This window comes from Colossoma macropomum, unplaced genomic scaffold, assembly GCF_904425465.1.
Source record: "Colossoma macropomum unplaced genomic scaffold, Colossoma_macropomum, whole genome shotgun sequence".
Classification (NCBI taxonomy): domain Eukaryota; kingdom Metazoa; phylum Chordata; class Actinopteri; order Characiformes; family Serrasalmidae; genus Colossoma; species Colossoma macropomum.
Genome location: NW_023494798.1, coordinates 11379105 through 11387932, shown reverse-complemented (window position 1 = coordinate 11387932; position 8828 = coordinate 11379105).

The following is an 8828-nucleotide window of genomic DNA, read 5'->3' as shown; positions in this document are numbered from 1 at the left end:
TAGTTCATTGTAGAGAAACTTAGTGAGATTTCTTTACAGTGGTGCTGAAAAGAACCAAAGTCTACAACACAAACAACTTATTTACTATCCAACATGACCAGTGAACCTTCATGTACTCAAAGTTTTGGCTTACATTGGCCTTTATGTATCTCTCCACCATGAACGTGTTTGAAAAATTAGTTTTAGGCCAAACTACTGTGAAACAATTTGGAGGTATCAGAAAACATAATTGTAACCATTTCACGAAATGATTTTCATTAAACTCTTCAGACGTCTGGTTCCTATAGTTTCTCCAGAATAGAGCATTTCACATCTAATTGCCCTGAATGACTTTGTTTACATCTTAACAGTTGAATTATGCCGAATTTTTGAAAAGTCGATGGAATTTAAAGTTTGAAAACATACCATTCACCTTTCCAGCTCACACATAAGGGAAACTGAGCTGCACAAATAGCCCATTCAGAATTCAATATTTCTGTGATGTTAACATATTTGCATACGTCCACCTACAGCGATGAGATCTTGCCCATTCACGTTTACGTTATAAGTAGTGGGTCCACGCACATTTGGCAGTTGGGCCGTGTGGGCGTGGCTTCCATTTATAAGCAGAACATGATCTGGTGAACGTCATCTTTGTAGCCCGAAATCTCCAGCTCAGTCGGCAACATATCACATCAGGTTGCATCAGATCATAACCAAAGCCATTGGGAAATCATGGAACTCTAGCTAAGAAAGGTAAAACTGAAATGCTCTTAATGTTGCTCACACTGAACAACTGCACATCTGCCTCGATCTGGTGCCCCTGCTCAGCTGCCTTCTGGACCAGTTCGACCACCATGGAACTTCCTGCATGTCCAATCACTCTCCTGCTGTGCGGAAAGCCTTACCCTTATGCCCCCCTCACTCTCCTGATGATGCTGACGCCTGCACAGGCTCAAACTAGAGGTATTTAATCACAGACATTGTTCACCTGCCTTACATGTGAGCACTTCACATGTTCATACTAACGTCGTCATGACTGACGCAGCCAGTCGTCATTGATGTTCTTGGATTAAACTCTCATTTTCACTGTGATACTAATATTAGTCACTGGCTTTCACTGTTACTGCAGTAATGAGTAGCATTAACAGTGGCTGTAACAGTAAGACTGTAACACTGTTACTACTCAGTAACATTCACTGGTTTTCATAGATCTATGTCTCCTTTGTTTCTCTGATAGGCCCCTAACAGTAGTCAGTTACAGTGAAAGTGACTGTAACTGTAACACTTCATATATCCATTTCTCATTTCTCTGATAAGCCTCTGACAGAAGTCATCAGTTATCACTGGTTTGTGACAGGCTTGTTTTTTATATTTAATGTATTTATTTTGTTTATTCTTATTATTTATTCAAAATTGCTCTTATTATATTATTGTTTTACTATCCAAAGTCACCTTTTGGAGTCATGGTTTCTCTCAAGGTTTCTTCCTCTTCCTCTTAGGTAGTTTTTCCCCGCCGCTCTTTCTGTCCTTGGCTTAGCGTTTTTTCAGCAAAAAGCATTATGTAAGTAAATATTGACTGATTGAAAAATTACTGGATCTCAGTTTTAATTGTAGTTTAATTGCTGCTAGGTTAAAAGGGGTGAGCTGGCGCAGGTAAAGGGAGCATATCAGTCAGTCCAGATTGCTTTTTGAATGAAGCACAATACAGGACAGCCACTCAGAACACAGCTCATTTACATATACAGTCACATAGAGTCATACAGTCGTTTTGGTGCCCTTGGTCATATTTCATGTTTTTGTTGATGAAAGAACACACAATGAGAATGCAGTTACTGTTTACTTACTGAATATAACTTATACAAAACCCAAAATGTGGCCTGAGCAAACATTATGATTTATATATAATTTTATCAAATTACATCAAAATTTGGTGTTTGTGTTGTTATGGATAAATTAAACCCAAGGCATTAATTGAGACTGTGATAAGCTGAAAATATGCAAAATCATGGGTACATTCTATCGGGAGGTGACTGACGCAAACTCCAACCCCTATAAGTAATACTTAATTATTATTATTTTTTATTTAATTCAATGTTGTTTTATTTTTGATTTCATGTCACTACCAAAACACACAGAGCTTTATTCCATGGGCGGAGCCTTATTTCAGTCACACCCCTGCATTTTAGAGGAGGATGTGAGCCTGCATCCCTCTCCCTCGTGGCCACATGGTGAGCAATTAGATCTCATTGTTTTAGTCACAAATAAGAAATATGAAGAATTGTCATTACTGAAACACAGATTCTCTGCAATTAAGTGAACATCAGTGAACTGATCTTTGCCTGGAGAAATGCTTGATGTACACTTGAGTTTGAAATGGTGTGTTTAAATGTGCCGTTATTACTGTAGCAGTGAGTCCTGCATGTATGCGTGGGCATTTGATCTTTCGGTCTTAAGGTTACGGTGTAATTAACCAGGCAGTATCAGGCAGACCTGCTCTTTGACATGATTAATCAGACAATCTGTGAACTGAAGCCACACGAGTGCATTTCGCCTTTTTCTTATTCAGCTTATTTGCTTTTCAAAGCAAGTGCTTTAGACATTTTAAGGATATAACACGAAGAAATAGCAGCCGCACACACATATACACACACATACACTCACACACGTACACTCACACACACATATACTCACACACACACACATGCACTCACACTCACTCACACACACATACACTCACACACACACACTCACACTCACACACACACACACACTACACACACTCACACACACATACACTCACACTCACTCACACACATACACTCACACACACATACATACACACACATTCACACACATACACTCACACTCACGTATACACTCACTCACTCACACGCACATACACTCACACACACATACACTCACACACAAGCAGCATTATGGGAGATGTGCACACATCCCCAGCCTTCCCAGAATGCTCTGGCAGACGAGAGGAGTCAGCGGTTCCTCTGAGGAATAGGGTCTTTAGTTCCCCTCCCTTGGTTGGCTGAGTCTAATTGGAGACTCTGAATGCCCAGCTGTGCGTGTGCGTGCTGTGCCATGCCTCGCTCCTTAATGGGAGGCCACACACCCTCTGATTGTGCTGTGCACAGTAGCTCATTTTCATTTCCAAGATGTCAACCAATTAATTCGAGGGACTTGATCCATTTGTTTGCTCATTTACAGAATCAAAGGCTGCCAGTAAATAAAGATACAACGAGGGGTGGCTGTCTGAAGATAGCGCTAATAATGTCAATGGATATGACAAATACAGCCCTTGTTAACTTCCTGCTTTGAAGAAGATGGTATGAAAGAGCGAGACGGATAAGCGAAATGAAAGCGGTTTATAAAATGCGATCGGGCCCTTTTATGTATACATCACATTACAGCTGTCACAATTACTCCATAAATGTTTCACTTTCTCACTTTCTCACAAAATCTTAGGTTAAAATAGACTTTCTCAGTAAACCGGTTAGCAGTTTTGAATGATGACAGAGTTTTTATTTAAGACTTTTATCTTCTTTAATAAAGTACTTTGGAATCATTAAAGGGGAAGTTTGACCAAAATGAAAAAGGTAACCACTGCCAAACCTGTTGGAAACATGCCTACTAGCTGTTTTGCCACAGTAGTTTCTAGAACAACTGGTTTAAAGATTAGAAACACCCCCTTCTGATGACATATACTGAAGGTGAATGGAACCTTTAAAAACTAAGCGTTTTGGTGTAGATATCTGGAAGGTGGGCTGTTCAAAGCACTGAATTGTAGTGCTGCGACTGTCTGAAGAGCAATATTTTCTAATTTAAAAGACTAGAAAAACATTTCTAATGACATGTACAGAAGGAACTTCAGCTGCGTGGGGTGGACATTCAGAGGTGCCTATAGCTCAGTAGCTATGCTGACAGTGAAGATTGGTTGGACAGGTATTCCTAATGGTTGTATGATGCATTTGTGTAACGCATGTTGTGGATTGTGGTGAGAAAACAAGAAACCAATATAAAATCATGAGTTCTGTTAAACCCATAAGCCTGGGGGTTACAGTGCTGTGCTGTAGAATACTGCATAACATCACAAATAACATTAAATGCTACTTATAGGCAGAAATGCCTGTTTACAAAAGCTCTGCACGATTGATCTCATGCAATACACTTCACATTAATTATATAGCATTTACTATAAATTATTCAGAAAGAACTATGAATGATTATGTTCTATGAATTACTCAGCATCTACAAGTAATACCTATTATGAATAACTTCATACTCATGAATGTTTTAGTATATACTACAAATATTCAGTATCCATTTTGACTTATTTGATTACTAATAAATCATTAGCACATAACTACTAAATAAAGGAATCAGTAAGTACTATGAATATTCAGTACTTACTATTATTTATTCAGTAACTATTAAGAAAGTAATAAGTTATATAGTTAGAAAAGAAAGGAGTGGGGGTGTAGACCAAATTATTACGTACATATATCGCTGCTGTCGGATTCTTGTATCTGGTACTGTAACTTTACAGTAGAAGGAAAAAACATACTTAACTTTTAATGCACTTTTAATGTAACCAGACTTTTTTTTTCAAGTAAATTTGGGCCATTTATCATGAACTTCACCCATAATGTAAAGGACAACAGGCATTTTCAAATATGTCAAATATGTCATATTTCATATGTCAAAAACTGAAAAATGTCAAAAACGGAGATACGAGGTTTCCAACAACAGATATATATATATATATATATATTTGTGTGAGTGTAGGTTTTTTGTGTGATCTTTTGTGCAGTACAGTATTTTCTACATTTTGATATCCTAAAATATTTCTGAGCAAATCTGGCAGCCACTCACATTTCCAGCCTGAATACATGATGACCAAAGCAAGCCATTCTTCTTGATGCCAAACCCACAGCAGTTAATCATGTAAACCATTAGCATTAGGAGAACCATTAACAAGAGGAGACGGTAGTTGTATATGTGACAAATGGCTGCTGTCATATTCTGTTATACTGCCTTACGTATTTCAAAAGGCTGCGTTATCTCGGCATATAGGCTTTATTTAGAATGCCTGACCAAAGAAATCGAACAATCTAACGAATGGAAAACTACAAGAAACAGCGACACGTCAACGTTAACAAGACACGACCTGAGCGCCACACAAACCTGCCAAGAACAAGAAAAACAGCAAGCTGGAGATGATTGTATGCAGTGGGCAGTTAAATTGAAATAAGCTTGAATGACGTTTTTTCATTAAGAATCTCCAGAGAATAAGAAGAAGCTCATAAAAAAGACTCGGCACCGCGCGCTGTTCTCATGGTACACGCAGTTCGTTTCATTCTGCCTGTCCTGGTTCATGCTGTTTTCTTGCTTTCAGCTGCTTTTTCTTTCAGTTCATAAATGATCAAGGCACTCTCGTGGCTTCTTCATATCTTTGCCTTTTGCTTGTTATCGGCATTTCTTTCTCAGCTTGTTTACACTAAGTATCAGAGAAGAGGGGATTTGTTGCTGGGATACTTTGTGAACAGCTCACACCCCAAAGCTGAGGGGAAAGTATAAATATTGCGTGTCTGAGTCGGGCGGACGTGGGCCTTTTTTAACATTTAATTGTATCAGAACAAAGCACCATATGCCTGTGGGCGGGAACACAGAGATGTGGCACAACAACGGCAAGTTTTCTGTCAAACTTACAAAGTTATTCCATCCACTACATAAGAAATCCCTGTACTTCAAATCAATGGTTGCCACCCACCCTATAGGTCCACTATATAGGCGTCCAGTTGACCTCTCCATGCTGTTCCCACAAATGCAGTCTTTAACAACTGTTTTCTTTACAGAACTTTAACAGAAATTCTATCGAACCGAATGAGAAAATGTGACACAGGTTTCTCAAAATATGTTCAAACCGAATTCCAAAAAAGTTTGGATAGAAGGGAAAATACAAATAAAACAGACAGCAGGGATTTAATAAAGCAGCCTTTCCCATGATAAAATCACTGTAACGCACAGCCTTGAGTGGCTTATTGCTTTTACAAAACAGCAGCCAAAATAAAATCTAATATGATAAATCATTTTCTGAAAAACTGTGTATTATTAATAATAATCGACATAAAAGTATTCCACCAAGAAATGTAGTTCCTTTAGAGTACGGTATCATTGCCAATTAGACATGAACTGAATGAGGAGAAGAATGTTTTGTAACCATCATGGTCACATGATCTTTGATTGCCCATCACTGTATATTGTGGTCATTTCATGATCTTTTTCAATTTTGACCATGAACATATAAAAACAAAGCAGTGTTAAATGCAAAACCTTTCACTTTAAGTACTTTTTGGTCTCCAAATTACCACCGAGTCTTACAGAGCATCAATCCAGTGGCGCCCTCTTCCCATGCAGGAGCCTGATCTCAAACGGCTCCCTGCTCCCTACATAGTGCACTAAATATGAATTTGAATATTGGATCCTGCAGCCCAACAGAGCAAAATACAGCTAGAATAGTCATTTGGAATTCAGCCACATCCACACTCAACAAACAGTGCACTGTTTTACTGTAGAAGCTGGAATTTCTAAACTTCCCTAGTGCACTACTTAGCGAGTACAGAGCCGTTTGGGATTCAATCTGGGTTTGATGCTACTTCTGACTGAAACACGGACATTTGTAAGACATTACTAAGTGACATTCTTTAAGACTTCTATACTGCAGTTTTACAGCGAATCCTCTCGTAAGTACTTTATTCAAGCCTGTAATAAATAATGTTACATAGGGTAACAAATTTAAGGTGAGATGCCAGAAATTATATTTTGGTCCCATTTTTTTTTTTCAGATTGTTGGATAAACTGAATCTACAACATGCCTTCTCTAAACTGTGATCATAAAAATATAAAAACCCACCAAAATGATGTTTATTCCAACCCATTGACTTCAACTGTGTTTTCTAAAAGATACCGGCTTTAATGAAGGCTCGTCTCAGCCACACTTGGCATGAACATTTTCTTTCTTTTCACTGAAAAGCTCATTTTCAAGTACAATCTCAACGTTCACACATATGGCCTCAGTGTTCTGAGGCTTATTCCTAAAATCATTCTCTACGTTCAGAACCAAAAATTTCAGCTTCTAGAATTCCTGCAATTATGAAATTTTAAAGGTTCATTTCTAGAAACATTTTGTTACAGAGGTATTTTCTTATATATTGCTCTTATGAGGATGTATGCTAGGTTTTGTATCACATTTTTTGGATAAAAAAATGAAACAATGAGATTTCCATAATACCATCTCATTTGCATATTTAACTGCATTTTTTCATTGTAATATCTGTTGTTTAAATAAAATACCCTATTCACATGTACTGTTTCACGTTAAGCTGTATTTTATACAGTGTAGGCAGTTTGTGCTGGTGGGTCAGTGCATGAGGCACAGCGGCCTTCTGGCATTTTTATCCATATTAGTGTCACTACTAGGTCACCATGTTCTAGAGAGCCGAGTTCCCTCTCCATTTGACATCATTAGTACAGTGTTTTTTCACCTTTTTCTCTGAAAGTCTGGATATTTTCAAAGCTCTGGTTTGATGCAGCATCTTCTGACATTAAAAAATAGTCTAGTGTGTCCATTTCTCTTTAAAATGTGGCAATCAAGTGGATCATTGACATGAAAACAAGTTGTCTACCACCCAAAAAAATATCCAGCCAAGAGGAAATGACCACTGAGGATGGCTAAGGCAAACTGTGAATAGCAATATACAGGCTAGAATCTCTAACTGTACACCAGCAAAAACCTACAAAGTACTGTTGGAGTCCAGTGAGCTTATAATGCTGTCTCTAAAGATTCTATATCACAGATTTTTAAACATGGACTTTTTTTAAATATTAAATACACAACAGCTCTGAATTAACACCTAGAGTGTTCATTTAAGTCTAGCTAGGAATGAATGAGAAGCATAGGTGGTAATTCAACATTGGGGTTTTACTGTATACGTTAACGTGATGCAGTCGTCTTGCTTTCTGCAGTTTTTCTTTCACACCTTGAATGTGCTGATGGAGCTGAGGAAGCATGCTTAATGTAAAGCTACGCGTGACAACACTATGCGTGTGACTTGCACAATTGATTTTTTTCTGTTCCTACTCAGCCAGGGCAACATCTAAAAATAATCAGCACGATATTTTCTAGATGAAAATCTCAGGGCAGTGCTGAGTAGTATGCGTATTTAATCTTGAGCCGTGTCTGACATCTTTTGGATCTTTTATTTTGTGTTTGCTATCACCTCCAGGAGAGGATAAAGTCACTAAGCACTACTAAATGACCAATAACCACACTAAAATGTAATTCGAGTGGTATGTTGATGTGTCAGTCCCTATTTTTAGAATGATTAGGTGTACGAATTGGTAGAATCGGTAAGAATTGCTAATTGCTAATGCTAACATAACTAATTTTTTTGTCAGTCTCTTTTAATTCTGATTATTCCAGTTGTCTCTCAAGTAGGTGGAAAATGAACTAGAACTCTAAGTTCTGTCAGTGCCATTAGAGTCCGTTCTAGTCAGTGCTGGAGTGGGTAATTGGAAAAATCAAGTTTTATAAGAGAATTCTCGATGGACCAGTAGCGTTTTTGGTCAGTTACTGTGGGCTAATCAATAAATGCACACATATAAGCATGATAACACTCAGACAAACTACAAATATTAACACGTCCAAGTGCGTCTCTGTAGTGATTTAGGGGTTAAACAAGCGGCCCCCATCTCAGGTAATACATCCCTGGTTTTCTGATTGTAACTGAGTCTCGTACAGTGGATAGGAATTAGATGAAGCTGCAATTAGC